Source organism: Pipistrellus hanaki (genome assembly GCF_964339955.1).
Source record: "Pipistrellus hanaki genome assembly, chromosome: 5".
NCBI classification, from domain to species: Eukaryota; Metazoa; Chordata; class Mammalia; order Chiroptera; family Vespertilionidae; genus Pipistrellus; species Pipistrellus hanaki.
This window is the reverse complement of record NC_140507.1, coordinates 89,174,194-89,190,834: the sequence shown is the minus strand read 5'-3', so window position 1 is coordinate 89,190,834 and position 16,641 is coordinate 89,174,194. Positions and strand designations below refer to the sequence as shown.

The following is a 16,641-nucleotide window of genomic DNA, read 5'->3' as shown; positions in this document are numbered from 1 at the left end:
TAATTGGAAAATTAGGTTAATTCCAGCAGAATGGTGAAGGCAGGAGTCACCTTGCAGTCGACAAAATAATAAATGGAAGATAAGAAATCAGAAGCAACCAGGTGAAGTTAAACTTTTTTGAGGAAAAGTAGATTAATAGAACTGTATAGAAAGTAAGGAATAGGTAATGTAAATAAAGTAATAGAAAAGGTTATTTTTTGTTATTGTTTTTTTAAGTTTTTTTTTTTATAGAAAAGGTTTTCATTTAAGGACAAAAGGGATAAATTTAGTGGGGAGAAAGGACTAAAGAGACCAGATATAGAATGAAACCAATTCCAAGAAATTTGTGCATTTCCCATTCTACTTGTTATGAACTTCGGAAACGGTGCCAGTACTGAGGCACAAAGTTCATTATCTTTCTTTCTATCTCATTATTTTTTCCTAATATTTATTTAAACAATATATCAAAATTTAAATAAAAAAATGTTAAAAATCACTCACAAACATTATCGGCTAAAGGTAGCTACTTGGATATAAATACATTCTATTTCCACTTTATGGAAGGGAAGAAGGAGCCAAGAAAAGTCAAATCAGTTCAACAAATGTAAAGAAAGGAGAAGAAGGTGACATGAAGAAAAAAAAAATGGAATAAGCATGGCTAAGATTGCCACCTAAAATGGTTTAGGAGGCCTAGACACGGCTCATGGAAAATCTTGGAACTACTGTTAAGTTGCTGACCTGTTGCTGCACGCAGCTGAAGGGTAAACAACAAACACCCTGGATGCAGGCTTCACCCTGAAAGGAACCCAGCCATTGACCAGAGGGGCCTGACAATGCCACTGGCCTTGCCAACACCCTTCATCTGCTCAAAGCTTTACTGAGAGCGACTCTGCAGGCTCTGCCCTTTACAAACCCTGCCTTCCCTTGCTCCCTTTGAAGCACAGTTTGTGTTGCTGCCTGAATCTGTGCCCTGGATTGCAATCCCTCCTTTGCTCAAATAAACACCGTATTCTTTATTATAGCCTAAACCTATCATTAACAAAAGGAAACCAGAAAGCATAAAAATCATAAACATTAAATAACCAGAAAGAAACCTGATACATAAATGGATTGACTTTCTCTATTAAAAGTAAAAAACTCTAAAATTGGTTGACAATCCAATTAGATGGTACATATAAGAGATAGATCTAAAAAACAAACAAGAAATTAAATATAAGCAGGGAGGAGGGGAGACAAGAGCTGGCAGGCGCCGAAACCGGTTTGGCTAAGTGGATAGAGTGTCGGCCTGCAGACTGAAAGGTCCCGGGTTCAATTCCCGTCAAGGGCCTGTACCTTGGCTGCGGGCACATCCCCAGTAGGGGGTGTGCAAGAGGCAGCTGATCGATGATTCTCTCTCATCGATGTTTCTAACTCTCTATCCCTCTCTCTTCCTCTCTGTAAAAAATCAATAAAAATATATTTTAAAAAAAAGCAAAAGAGCTGGCAGGCAATTGCAAATAAAAAGTAAGCAGGGAGAACACAGAAATATCACATAAGTTAGAATATATGTGAAAACAAAATAGGAATTCCTAGTTTGTGAAGGAAGATATGGCATTCTCTTTCCAAAAATTAATCCACTTTTTTCAATAAATTGACTTCCTGGCTGAATATATTGGGAAAAACTGAAAACCCAAATTCAGACTCAAATGAACTACATGGTCTTCCCCACCTCCCTAGTCTCTCATCCCCTTATTGCAGACACCTCAGCGTGTCCCAAAGCTTGTCTCTTATTATGAAATGTCCTGTGGATTCCTGTGCTGGCCATAGGCTCAGGAAGCACTGATCTAGTTAAGCACAGAAAGGCATTTTAAAAGCTTAAAGTAAAACAGTATCATTCACAAAATATATATATTGTTAATCCTTTATTGTTCATAAAATGTATTTCTTGTTAATCCATGAAGTTGTGTGTTTGTTTCCTTTTTCTCCTTGTCCACTTAGTCTGGGCCCTTTCACCCAGCATGAAGCACAGGATGCTCCTGGTGTTGGAAAAAAAGCAGCTTCATGGACTTAATGTCGTTCATGTAACCTAAAAACACAGGCCTTCTGATTCTGTTATTCTTTGAAAAGGTGGAGTGCAAGTGAAAAAAATAGGGATACGTTAAATGATGCAAGTGTGATTTAGAGAGAAGATACGATCGTGGTGACATTTGAGGCACCACAACAGCAAAATGTCTTCAGATAGAATTCTTAGCAATCATTTTTCTTTCTACAAAATCCCATTCATGGTTAAATCACAATAGCAACAAAAAAATGAAACATGGCAAAATACACTTAATAGGAATATTCAAGATCCTCATGATCAAATCAACAGAAGTCATAATGAAAGATCTGAATAATATGAAGGATAATTTTTTACTCAATAGGAAAAATAAACATTGTAAATATGGTAGTCTTCCTCAAATTAATATAGATTTAATGAAATGCAAATCAAAATTGCATATTTTTCTTTTTAATTGTTACCTTTAGAACTTGATAAAGTTAATAAACCTTGACAGTTATTAAAATTCAACTATAAGGATAAATGTATTAGAACAATACAGTAACCAAAGTTTTGAAAAGAAAAATTAGGGGGATTTGTTTTGTGAAATAACAAAATAAATTCTAAATAAAAAGAATGTCTGTGGCACTACAGCAGAAATGTGGTGCCACTCTGGCTATGTCTGGCTAACCAGTCTCCATCCTTCCATGTTACTATACCAACCTGCGGTGTGGCCAGCACACCTTAGCAATGGCTTCAGTAATGTCTCTTCTTCATTGCTGCCCCCACTTTCCAGAAGATAAGATCTAGAAGAGAGGAACTTTGCCTGGCTCATTCAATGTTATCTTCCCAGCATTCGAAACATGGCTTAGCATATGACAGGCAGGTGCTAAATATCTGTTTAATGAATGGATGGATGATAATGAAATTATACCTGAATAGGTTATCTATATATATATAAAGCCTAAGCGACCATTACAACCAGTTGACCAAACGACCAGTTGATTGGTCACTATGACTCAGACTGACTGCCAGGGGGCAGACACTTAACGTAGGAGCTGCCCCCTGGTGGTAAGTGCGCTCCCACAGCCAACCTCCTACAGTCCCTCCCCCTGGCTGGACAACCTCCCATAGTCCCTCCCCCTAAGACTGGGCGAGATGGCCCCGATGGCCCCAATCACTGGCCAGGCCAAGGGACCCCACCCCTGCACGAATTTGTGCACTGGGGCTCTAATTTTATATAAATTATACCTGCCTCACCTCGCCATATTAAATGAAGTTAGATTGCAACCCTACATAATGTAGAATAAGTAAATTCCAGATAGCTAGGATTTAAACTTAAAATGATAAAATAGAAAAAGTAGAAATACCTTTATATGTAATCTTGTATGATTACATATAAATATATGCAGAAAGCTTTTCATAGCATGATTCCAAAGCCAAACAAAGAAAAGGAAAATTAACTGAATAAAACTTCAAAACCTATTTGTAACAGAAGATGTTATAAACGAATTTAAAAGAAAAATGACAGGGAACAGTATTGGCAACTTATGGCAAAGGACTAATATTCACATTTCAGGAAAGGCTTTTTTTACATATAAACAACCCCCAATATTAAAAATGGCAAAAGATGTGAGGAAGAAAAATTACATCCAGAGTTATTTTTAAGGGTTTGAGACTTGGGAGTAAACATTATAGCTTCAGAATTTTTTTTTCTTCAGAAAATTTTTTACAATTATATGCCCAATATTTATATTCAGAAAAAGAAGATACAACTTATAGGCAAATATAAGTCACTAGAGGCCCGGTGCAGGAATTTGTGCACAGGATGGAGGGGTGTCCCTCAGCCCAGCCTGCACCCTCTCCAATCTGGGACTCCTCGAGGGATGTCCAACTGCCCGTTTAGACCCGATCCCACCGGGCAGTCAGACCTCCCTCTCACAATCCAGGACTACTGGCTCCCAACTGCTGGCCTGCCTGCTTTCCTGATTGCCCCTAACCGCTTCTGCCTGCCAGCCTGATCACCCCCTAACCACTCCCATGCCAGCCTGATTGATGTCTAACTGCTCCCCTGCCAGCCTGTTTGCCCCCAACTTCCCTCCTCTGCCAGCCTAGTCACCCCTAACTGCCTTCCCCTGCAGGGTTGATCGCCTCCAACTGCCCTCCCTTGCAGACCTGGTCCTTCTCAACTGCCCTCCCTTGCAGGACTGGTGCCTCCCAACTGCCCTCCCCTGCTGGCCATCTTGTGGTGACCATCTTGAGTCCACATAAGAACAGGATCTTTGACCACATGGGGGCAGCCATCTTGTGTGTTGGAGTGATGGTCAATCTGCATATTACTCTTTTATTAGATAGGATAGAGGCCTGGTACATGGGTGTGGGCCAGCTGGTTTACCCTGAAGGGTGTCCCAGATCAGGGTGAGGGTTCCCTTGGAGTGTGGGGTGGCCTGCATGAGGGGCCTGTGGTGGTTTGCAGGCCAGCCACACCCCCTGGCAACTCAAGCAGAGGCCCTGGTATCTGGGATTTATTTATCTTCTACAATTGAAACTTTGTAGCCTGGAGCAGAGCCAAGCCTCCTGCTTGCTCCATGGCTGCAGCCATTTCTGTTTGGATTTATTTACCTTCTATAATTGAAACTTTGTAGCCTTGAGTGGAGGCCGAGGCAGGCCAGGGCTTCCTCCGTTGCTGGGGGCAACCCTAGCTCCGTGGCTGCCACCATTTCACTTGGGATTTATCTTCTATAATTGAAACTTTGTATCCTTGAGTGGAGGCCTAGGCCTGCCAGGGAGTGTGGAAAGCTTGGCTTCCTTTATTGCCAGGGAAACCCTAGCCTCTTAACTGCTCTCTGTGGCTGTAGCCATTTTGGTTGGGGTTAATGTGCATACTCTCTCTGATTGGCTGGTGGGTGTGGCTTGTGGGTGTAGCAGAGTGATGGTTAATTTTCATATTACTCTTTTATTAGGTAAGATACTTGGCAACTCAGAGTCACATCACTGGCTGAAGGAAAGATGAAGAAAATTACATATGTGATTATGAAAGATGTTGAGCAAGAGAAGTTGAAGAATTTGGAGAATAGTGAGCTCTCACCCTAACTCTATAAGAAGCATGATCTCAGTAGCCCAATAATTCACCTTTTTATACATCTGTAAATAAATGGAATGTTTTTAAGAATATAATTATGTCAGATTTAGCCTTTTCTTTTATATATTAAATATATATATCTTTCCTTTTCTGCTTTTGAAAAAAAAGAAAGAAAGACGAAGAAAAGAAAATAACTAATGCTGCACCAATGCATCCCAAATCAATCACTGTATTCTTCAAAAGTAGCAAGGTCACCAAAGACAAAGACTTGAGGAACTGTTCTAGATGAAGGGAGACTAAGGAGACAAGACAGCTAAGTTTCAGTTGCGATCTGGATTAGATCCTGGCCAGATAAAGGACATCTGTAGCAAAATATGAGTAAGATTTGTAGATCAGAAAACAGTACTATTTCATTCTAAGTTTCATCCTTTTGATCTTTGCATTTTGGCTGAGTAAAACCAGTGGATGCCTGGAATGGGGTACGTGGACTGGAAGGGCTAAGTACACCTGGAGTGATGAAAATGTTCTACAACTTCACTGGAGTGGTGCATATATTTGACAAAACTCAATTAATTATAATTTGAAATAGGTTATTTTATATAAATTATACTTGAAAAGAACATTGCCTTAAGAACATAATAAAGACTATTTTAAATAAAACCAATCAAGGCTAGTGACAACCAAACCACAACCTTCATCAACCAAAATCTTCTGAATGCTTTCTCTCTTTAAACTTTCCCCTCTTCTAGAAACTCCCTTTCTCTAATAATCATGCATTATGCATTTAGAGCTAAGCTTGATAATATCAAGGTAAGAAAGTAGTACAAACAAAAATCATAACAATTATACTTGTCTTCATGAAGTCTTCTTAAAACTGGTTCCTTTGGGTCCTGGCGGGCGTGGCTGAGTTGGTTGGAGCATCATCCTGTACACCAGAAGGTGGTGGGCTCCAGGCAACCAACAGATGTTTCTCCTTCCCTACCTCTAAAATCAATTTTTAAAAAATAAAAGGAAAAAAAACACTAGCTCCTTTGCTAAATAAATAAGTGACACATTTAAGAGAAGTTAACACATGATCTAATGAATGAGAAAAACACCGCAAGTCCTTCAGGACTACAAAGTTAAGTAAGTCTAACCTTAAAAAAGAAAAATATAAACAAAACTTAGGTGCTTCCTGAGCCAAGTCCCCCAGTTGTCTATTTTTTAATATATATATTTTGTTGATTTATTTTTATAGAGAGGAAGGGAGAGGGATAGAGAGTTAGAAACATCAATGAGAGAGAAACATTGATCAGCTGCCTCCTGCACACCTTCTACTGGGGATGTGCCCACAACCAAGGTACATGCCCTTGACCAGAATTGAACCCAGGACCTTTCAGTCTGCAGGCCAATGCTCTATCCACTGAGCCAAACTGGTCAGGGGCCGCCCTTTGGCCCCACCCCAATGTCTTATATCCTTTTCCAGAGAAGCAACAACTCCATGTTCTAGTAAAAACTAGCAGTTTCCATTTTATTTATTTTATTTATTTTATTTATTTTATTTATTTTATTTTTAAACCTCACTAAAGGAGTGATAATATTTTTCCATTGATTTTTTTCAGAGAGAGTGGAAGGGAGCGGGGAGAATGGAGAGAAACACGAATGTGAGACACACACTGATTGGTCGCCTCCCACATGCTCCCCAACTAGGGACAGGGATCGAAACTACAACCCAGGAACGTGCTCTTGACTGGGAATTGAACCCACAACCCTCCAGTGAGCAGGCCAATGATCTAAGCCAGGGCAAATGTTCCATTTTAAAGCAATCAGTGCAGAAAAAGCCAAGGCTCCTCATTCACTGTTTTTGTCCCATGATTTCCTCTAGCTGATGGACACTGCTTCTTCCTAGAAAAATTCTTTTTTTAAAAAAATATATTTTATTGATTTTTTACAAAGAGGAAGGGAGAGGAATAGAGAGCTAGAAACATCGATGAGAGAGAACCATCGACCAGTTGCCTCCTGCACACCCCATACCAGGGATATGCCTGCTACCAAGGTACATGCCCTTGACCGGAATCGAACCTGGGACCTTTCAGTCCACAGTCCCATGCTCTATCACTGAGCCAAACCGGTTTTGGCCCTAAAAAAATTCTTATGCCAACTCCCTTATCAAAACTTCTGTCACTCCTCCTCCACCCCCATGTCTACCCCCTCACCAACACACAAACTCCTCACTCCTGGCATTTAATCCCAAACTTTGTGACTCCTCACTACCAGTCAATGCTACCTTCTGTTCTACCTCTAAACTCTACTAGTAAATACCTCGCCCTGGGCTGGAATGGTGCAGAGCGTGCCTACACTTACCTCGTGCCTTCAACATCTCAGGAACCATGTTGGGCACTTCTTTTTTACATTATTTCATCTGAACTTTCAACAAACCTATGAAACAGGTATTATTCAATAGAATAAGCTGTGTGAAACTGCTACCAAAGTCAAGTGTGTGGCAAACACTTGCTTAATGCTATTATTTCTATCATGACCAAGAGGAGCTGATGCTTCAGGGAAATCAAGTCACCTCCCCAAGACAACACAGCTATTAAATGGTCAAGTCAGGACTTAAACTTGGGACATTCTGTCTCCATTACAGCAAATCCTCTCCCATTATCCCTATCCACCTCTCCTTCTCCGGCTGCCACGCTGATCTTCTCCTTCTCCAGGTCTTAGAACACTGACAATCTGGGCACCTAACCATACTCATTTTTTTTCTTTTTTGTAATATATTTTATTGATTTTTTACAGAGAGGAAGGGAGAGGGATAAAGAGTTAGAAACATCAATGAGAGAGAATCATCGATCAGCTGCCTCTTGCACACCCTCCACTGGGGATGTGCCCACGACCAAGGTACATGTCCTTGAGGGGAATCGAACCTGGGGCCCTTCAGTCCACAGGCCGACACTCTATCCACTGAGCCAAACTAGTTCAGCAATACTCATTCTTATTATCAGATTCATGTACAATCACAGTGATTGTATCTTGAAGAGGTGACTTTTTATGTTTCCTGAGAGTCCGTAGCCCTGTAAGCACTGACTCTTGAACGGCGCCAAGAGCTCAATAGGCAGGCTAAATGAGGAAGGGACAGCTGAGAACAGAGCTGAGGGAAACTGAAGATAGCTTTCTGAAAAATATCCAACATTCAGAGATCTCGGTAGCCCTGTCCTCTGCAGTGACACCCATGTACAGTATAGGAATAAGGGGTAAAGGAGAGGTTTGAGGTTGAAAAGCCTCACCTGAGCTCCCAATGGTAGAGGACCAGCATCCACTGCCTTCTCCTTCCTTCTGTGGGGTCCTTCCTAGGAGATGGGTGGGGAGAGGAGGCAGAGCTGATGGCAGGAAAAGAAGCCATGAGAAAGGAGACTTCCACAACAACAAGAAATAAAATACCTATAGATAAAGCAAATACAACGTGTACGCATGATTTACATGAAACTATAATTATTATTATTTTGCTAAGCTTATTTGACTTGATAAACAGTGAGAGACATACCATATTCCTGTATATGATGTCACAAAATTTGTCACTTCTTTTAAATCAATTTATAAAGTTAACACATTCCCAATCAAATTACACCAAACTAACAATATTTTAAAGCTAATTATGAAAAAGATTTTTTTTTTTTAAGTTAACTGTGTTGTATAGCAACAGCCAGGAAATTTCTGAAAGAGAATGGTGATGAGCAAAACCTTGCCCACCAGATACTATGAAGCTATGATAATCTATATACTGTGTTTCCCCGAAAATAAGACATCCTCCAAAAATAAGACCTACTTACAGGTTTCCTTCTGAGTGAAATATAAGGCATCCCCCCGAAAATAAGACCCGCCTAGGCTAAACATGAGAGATTTGGTCCACTGATTCTGAAAGAAATGGAATCACAAGAAATTCGCAAGAAAATTCAGGAATTGGATTGTTATGGTGATGTTCCAGAAGATGATGACATGATTGTCATTGAATAAATGAGTAAATTCTTGATATTGTAGGATTCACAGTTTGTCTGGTTTGTGTTGACAACTACTGTACTACCGTACCGTATACAGGTAATAAATTTCCTTTATTTTCATTTAACAATAAATGTGTACCATATTCTTCTTCATGGAAAAATAAGACATCCCCTGAAAATAAGACCTAGCGCATCTTTGGGAGCAAAAATTAATATAAGACTCTGTCTTATTTTCGGGGAAACAGGGTAGATAAAAAGCCAGCGACCCTAATGCCATAACGACCCTAATGACCAGTGGCTTTGACAACCACTGTGGCCTGTGAACCAGCCAGATCTGGGTGGGACAGGCCGGCAAATTTCGCAGCTCCTCCCCTGTCAGCCTGCCCTGAATGGACTCTCCCACCCCGATCAAGAGCAGGCTGCCAGCCAAACACCCCTTCTCTTCCCCTTCCACCCCCCACCAGTCCTGCCCCCATCAGCCCACCCCACAATAGGCCCATAGCCCTTTCCCCCAGCCAGCCCACCCCTGATTGCACCCCCACTTCCACCCCAATTGGGGCTCAGCTGGCCAGCCAATCTCCTACAGCCCCTCCCCCTGGCTAGCCATGCCCCCAATGGGCCTCCACCACCCTGATTGGCCCGCAGCCCCTCACCCTGGCCAACCCCACCCCTGATTGCCCTCCCACCCCAATAGGGGGCAGAGCTGGCCAGCCAACCTCCTGCAGCCCCTTCCCCTGCCCAGCCCCACCATGCCCCTGATCAGGGTGGGAGGGCATATTGGCCCTCCCACCCTGATCAGGGGCAGGATCAGCCAGCCAACCACCCCATGGCCCCTCCCCCAGACTGCTGGTCCACCCATCAGCACCCCCACCCCAATCAGGGTCAGGGCCTGCTGGCCAATCACCCACGGCCCCTTCCCCCAGTCACCGGTACCGATAGGCCCCATCAGGGCAGGCCGGCTGGCCAACCTCCCACCATCTCCTCCTCCCAACAGGCCCTGCCTGGTCTGGCCGGACCCCACCTGTGCACAAATTCGTGCACTGGGCCTCTAGTTTATAAATATAAAATGCTAATATGCAAATGACCGAACGGCAGAACGGTCGCTATGATGTGCACTGACCACCAGGGGGCATGCACTGAACATGGCTGACATTGGCAACAAAGCACGGAAAATGGCAAGCATAGGCCGCTGTGGGATGGTGCAGCAGGAGAGCGGGGGCATCAGACCAAGGCAGGGCTCTGGTCACTGTCATCAGGGCAAGCTGCTGGCAGTTACTGAAAATTCTTTACTCCCGCATGCCACAGACCTGCCAGGCGCTCACACCTGCTGCCGGTGCCAGAGCCGGAGCCCAGCACTGGCCTTGATCACTCAGCACTGTCAGCGGGTGCGAGTGGTGGCTACTGTCCAACTGCCCCTCAGAAGCAGGGGGAGTGGAGAAGCTCTCAGGGGTGATCAGGGCCAGCAGCCTCCACTGGCATCTGCTGACAGTGCTGAGTGATTAGGACTGATGCTGGGTGCTGGCAATGGGTGCAAGCAGTGGCTCTTGAGCCAGCTGCAGATGCTAGTGGAGCTGGTGCCGGCAGTGGGTGCGAGAGGCAGCTGCTGGCCCTGATCGCCCCTCAGGAGCAGGGGGGCAGTGAAGATATCCTGAGGGGCAATCGGGGCAGTAGCCACCACTCGCACCCACTGCTGGAGCCAACCCCAACTGATCTATGCCATCAACAGGTACAAGCAGGGTTGGCGCCATCAGGGCATGGGAGCAGCAGCAGCAAGAGCAGGGCTGCCAGCAGACAGGGAACCAGGGGCCACGGCAGGGGCCAGGCAGGGGTGCGGAGGATGGTCCTAGACTGGCCCCAGTACCCACCGCAGCCTCACAACCCACAGTTCCTTTCAAGGTTCACAAATTCGTGCACTGGGCCCCTAGTGGAACATAATGTTACTGAATGTCAGAATCACTCATTCACCAGATATATTGTTGACCAGGCACTATTCCTGTGTCTATGTACGTGTGAAAGGGGAGAGGAGTGAATACAGTTGCAAACAAAATGGAAAATCTCTCTGTTCTCCTGGATGTTATAATGTAACTAGAGGCCCAGCGCATGAAATTGTGAACCTTGTAGGGTCCCCTCAGCCCAGCCTGCACCCTCTCCAATCTGGGACCCCTCAGGATTGGGCCTAAACCAGCAATCAGACATCTCTCTCACAACCTGGGACCGCTGGCTCCTAACTCCTCACCTGCCTGCCTGCCTGATTACCCCTAACCACCTCTGCCTGACAACCTGATCACCCCTAACTGCCACCCACCTGCCGGCCTGGTCACCCCTAACTTCCCCCACCTGCTGGCCTTGTCACCCCCAACTGCCCTCCTGCCAGCCTGGTTGCCCCTCACTGCCCCCCCTGCCAGCCTGGTTGCCCCTCACTGCCCCCCTGCCGGCCTGGTCATTTCCAACTGCCTCCCTGCTGGTCTGGTCAGCCCACACACCCTGCTGTTCAGTCGTTTGGACATCCCTCACTAACGCCCCTGCTGGCCTGGTCGCCCCATGCAGACTGCTGTTCAGTTGTTACTGTGACAGTGTCCTGGACAATTTGCATATTCCTCTATTATTAGTATACATGGGGGGGAAGAGTCAATGGAACAAAAAATCCTAACACAAACAGTTCAGGAAAAAAATTATATATAAGAATTCAAAATAAGAAAAAAGTGAAATTCAGCCGAAACCGGTTTGGCTCAGTGGATAGAGCGTCAGCCTGCAGACTGAGAGGTCCTGGATTCGATTCCAGTCAAGGGCATGTACCTTGGTTGTAAGCACATCCCCAGTAGGGGGTGTGCAGGAGGCAGCTGATCAATGACTCTCTCTCATTGATCTTTCTGACTTTCTATCCCTCTCTCTTCCTCTCTGTAAAACATCAATAAAATATATTTTTTTTTAAAAGAAAGAACGAAAGAAAGAAAGGAAGGATTATTCAATAATTTGGAATAAGAGCTTAATGTTTGGGAAAGAATAAAAGTTTACACATAAGCCAAAACTGGTTTGGCTCAATGGATAGAGCATCAGCTTGGGGACTGAGAGGTCCGGGATTCGATTCCGGTCAAGGGCATGTAACTTGGTTGCGGGCATATCCCCAGTAGGGGGTGTGCAAGAGGCAGCTGACCGATGACTCTCTCTCATCGATGTTTCTAGTTCTCTATCTCTCTCCCTTCCTCTCTGTACAAAATCAATAAAAATATATTTTTTAAAAAAAGTTTACACATAAAATGCAACTAAAGAACTAGAAGAAAATGCAGGTGAGCATTTTTGTGATGATAAAGGACTATGAGGCCTAATGATGCTATAACCCCAAATATGAAGAGAAGGTATTCTTGTCTGACCACATGAAAATATGACATTTGTGCACAGTAAGGAAACACCTGTGCATCAGATAGAAAATTTTAAGACAAAAAGCAAATTGCATAAAATAGTTATTAATATTCAAAATGCAAACTTAAACAAACCTATCATTTCCACCTCTCAGAAAGTTAGAGAACAGTTAAGTAATAACCAGGTTTGGGGTGGATCATTCTGGCTCAATTGCATTGCAAATTCTTAAAACTGCTACTTTTCTGGAAAAAATAAGATAAGAGGTAACAAAAACCCCAGCCAGTGTGCCTCAGTGGTTGAATGTAGACCCATGAACCAGGAGGTCACAGTTTGATTCCGGGTCAGGGCACATTTCTGGGCTGCAGGCTCCATCCCCAGCGTGGGGCATACAGGATGATTCTCTCTCATCATTGATGTTTCCATCTTTCTCTCCTTCTCCCTTCATCTCTAAAATCAATTAAAATATGCATCAATACATATCCTATCTAATAAAGGGATATGCTAATTGACCATCATTCCATCACAAAGATGGCTGCACCCACAGCTGAAGCGAAGTTACCATAAGGAGCCTTAAAGAGCAATCAGCAGGGACCTTAGGCTACGCCCTCCCCCATCCCCACAGGGCTTGACAGGGGACCTCAAGGCACACCCGTTTGGGCTGGGGAACTTCAGGCCATGCCCCCCATCCTGGCACCAGGCCAGGGGACCTGAGGCTACATCCTCTGCCTGGCAGGGCTTGACAAGGGTAGGACTGGCCAGGTCTGGATCTAGCCCAATGGGGGTAGGGGCCGGCCAGGTCTGGGTCTCACGTGATTTTGAGGCGCTTGTGGGTGGGAGGGGACTTGACCCTGGGTCCCATGGTGCGCCCCAGACTCTTGACAGGAGGAAGGTTTTCATATACATTTTACTAATTTTCTTTCATCTCTGACACTTCTATTATAGAGAAAGGGAAAATAGCAATATTAAATTATTTCCTCTAATAAATCCCCTTTTAATGTGCATGAATTTTGTGCACTGGGTCACTGGTATATACTATAAAGTCCCAGAAATTTCACTTTAAGGGATTTATAGAATGAGAAAAGAATGCAAAGATATATGTAACGGGGTGACCCGTGTTGTTTATAATCCTGAAACAAAACAAAACCTAATACCAGAAAAGCCTAAAGAAAGAATTCAGACATGCTTTTCCTCACACTCATTAAAATGACAGTTTAGCTATTTTTAAAAACTGCTATATGTAATGCTTTCAATATTAACTTCTTTTAAAATGTATTCTCCATGTTGATTGAGGGGTACATTCATGGACAACAAATACATAAACCATGGAGCTTAAGATCTGTACACTTTAAATTCCATACCAAATGGATTTCACAACTCATGGAGAAAAGGATATTAATAGCCATAGCTTTAAGAACAAAGAGTTTCGATGTTCAAACACATATATACGTCGACATGCAGATTTTGACAGTTTGCAAATAATTTTTCCCTTTTGCTCCTCGGAGTTTTCTGGATGTGAACATTTTTTTTTCTTTGTAAGATTTTTTTTTTTTTTTTTAATGCTTACATAAAAAAAGAAAGAGAAGGGGATTCTCTGAGGTAAAGAACCTGCACAGGGTTGACCGCCCGTTCTTAGGAAGAAATGGGTCCCGGAGAGGCCACGCCGAACGGGAACTCAGTGGGCGCACTGAGTGCTGTTTACACAAAGGGCAAAGGCTGGAGCCGGCGCCCCGCCGGAGGCCAGCATCCCCCGGCTGCCGAGCGGGTCCCGGGGAGAGCCCGCGGCGGGAGGGCGCAGCCGGGGACCCGCACTGGCCCTCGGACCGCGGCCGCTCCTGAGACCGGAGGGGGAGGACCGCGTGCGGGGACCTCGGCGGGAGCCCCCCACCCCCGGCCCGGCTCCCGGGGCGCGATGGGGCGCACCTGGAACCAGCGGCCCGGCGCTGCGCAGGGGCCCGTCCGCGCCGACCTCCCTTCGCCCGGCGTCCAGGGCTCGTCCCATCCGGGCCACCGCCCGGCGCCCGCCACCCGGCCAGACGCAGCGCGGCCAGCCGCTGCCCGCACTCACCCTCACCCCGGAGCTGCCTAAGCCGAGCGCCGTCCCGCCCGCCGCCTCCCCGGGGCGCCGGACTACATTTCCCACAAGGCAGCTGGGCAGCGGCGCGGCGTGGAGTGCGCCGAGCCTGAGGGTGGGGGCGGAAGGGAAGGGGCGGTGCCAGCCGACAGAGGGACTGATGGACAGCGTGGGTTCCCACGGTGGGGTTGCGGCTCGCCTCGCCTGGAGAGGTCTGTACCGAGATCTTATCCTGACTACCCTAAAGCAGCACCCCCGTTAGAGTCTGAGGTTCCTGATCCTTGGGGAGGGCGAAGGAGACAGCCTCGGCTAAGCCTCACTTTCCTCCTCTGCAGGAAAGGGAGCCCAGAAGAGCCTCTTGCGGAGCTGTCAGAAGAATGAGAAGAGGTAGTAACGTCTGGAGTGATAGTGAGCACTCCATGAATGGTGGTGGCTGTGCCCACTCCCCTAGCCTGCTCTTAGGGCTTCAAAATCATCACTGTATAGAAGGCAGACAAAATCTTCAATGAAATATGTGGCCAGAGTTAGTTTCAGCTAATTCTGCTGCTGGAACTTGGAGAAGACATGACTTTGGGGGCAGAACAATATGATAAAGTATAATACTGTGTTTTCTAAAATTAACCTCTGCCTGTTTCTGTTGCTGTGACGAAGACTGTAACCTTGACCAAACTTTAGACAGGTTCCTCAGAGCCCTCTTTTCCACTATTCCTGGTTCCTGGGCCCTGTCCTTGGCCTGTGGGGCTCCGTTTTAGCAAGAATCCTGCTAAGCCGAAACCAGTTTGGCTCAGTGGTAGAGCGTCGGTCTGCGGACTAAAAGATCCCAGGTTCGATTCCGGTCAAGGGCATGTACATTGGTTGCGGGCACATCCCCGGTGGGGGGTGTGCAGGAAGCAGCTGGTCGATGTTTCTCTCTCATCAATGTTTCTAGCTCTCTATCTCTCTCCCTTCCTCTCTGTAAAAAATCAATAAAATATTTTTTTAAAAAAAAAAGAATCCTGCTAAATGAGCCTCGGTAGAATCCCCACTCTTTTTGTTACTGTGAGGGTGTCCTGACCAATTTGCATATTACCATTTTATTAGTATAGATTAATTTAAATTACTATTTAATCTGCAATTTTCATTTTTCTAAATTTGTTTTGTACAAATTTGTATAGTTTTTCAACATTAGATAGAAATCTTAAATGTATTCGAAAAAATTAGACCTCAAACCAACACATATCGTCAAATCTACTGGGATACTGTTCAAGAAATCCACTGTAAGACTTGGTCCTCAAAACAACACCAAAACAGTAGATATTGTGAACTAATTACAAAATCAAACTGGCCCATTGATTGAAAGCTTCTTCAATGAGACTTTGAATCAAGAATGCGCTTAAAAGACAAAAGTGATCCAATCCCTTGACTTCAAACCCAGTAGAGTTTATGTTTAGAAACACTTTTAAAAAAAAACAAACTGTTTCATTTACAAATATAGAAGGAATGAAAACATCACTGCATCAAGCCACAAAGAATTTTTTAAAAAAAGTTGAGGACAAGAATACAAAATTTAGTCAATTGCTGTTTTCTAGTCTACTTAAATCTCATAGTATTTGCAAATATAGCTAAAAATGGCAACTTTTGAAAGCCTTTATTTCTAGTCATTTCCCACTGGCCAATTGGAGTTGTGTATGTTTTTTTTAACATATATTTTATTGATTTTTTACATAGAGAAAGGAAGAGGGATAAAGAGTTAGAAACATCGATGAGCGAGAAACATCAATCAGTTGCCTCCTGCACACCCCCTACTGGGAATGTGCCTGCAACCAACGTACATGCCCTTGACCAGAATCAAACCTGGTACCTTTCAGTCCGCAGACCGATGCTCTATCCACTGAGCCAAACCAGTTTCGGCTAGAGTTGGGTATGTTTTGTTTTATGGACAGCATTCTGCTTCACTGTGCATGTCTGAATAACCTGAACAGTTCTCATGCTGGTCATTCACAGGATCCTCTGAAGTTATGGTGAAAGAAACACCCCCAGTAAGAGGAACACATAAAGTCAGAACACTACATCACAAAGTCACAGAACTTCAAGCACAAGACGGCAAAGATATTGATGCCACTCTGAAATAAAGTTTATGGTATATTATTAATGCCAAATAGTGGAAATGGCTCCT

The 16,641-nt window shown here is 44.4% G+C and overlaps 1 protein-coding gene across 5 annotated transcripts in view; it reads right to left on the bottom strand.

Moving 5' to 3' along the window:
- LOC311623222 (uncharacterized protein) overlaps positions 1–14,585 on the bottom strand; it is a 54,164-nt gene extending 39,579 nt beyond the window's left edge. Inside the window, exons 1-2 of one of the 5 annotated variants that reach the window (XM_084885174.1) lie at positions 14,481–14,585; positions 8,345–8,437 (exon numbers count right to left, since the gene is read on the bottom strand). The gene's annotated coding sequence lies outside the window, so the exon portion shown is untranslated. Of the gene's footprint in view, positions 1–8,344; positions 8,499–14,335 lie in introns of all 5 variants that reach the window. The other 4 variants (XM_084885172.1, XM_084885175.1, XM_084885171.1 and 1 more) reach the window with 4 other exon arrangements.
- Positions 14,586–16,641: the final 2,056 nt, after the last annotated feature.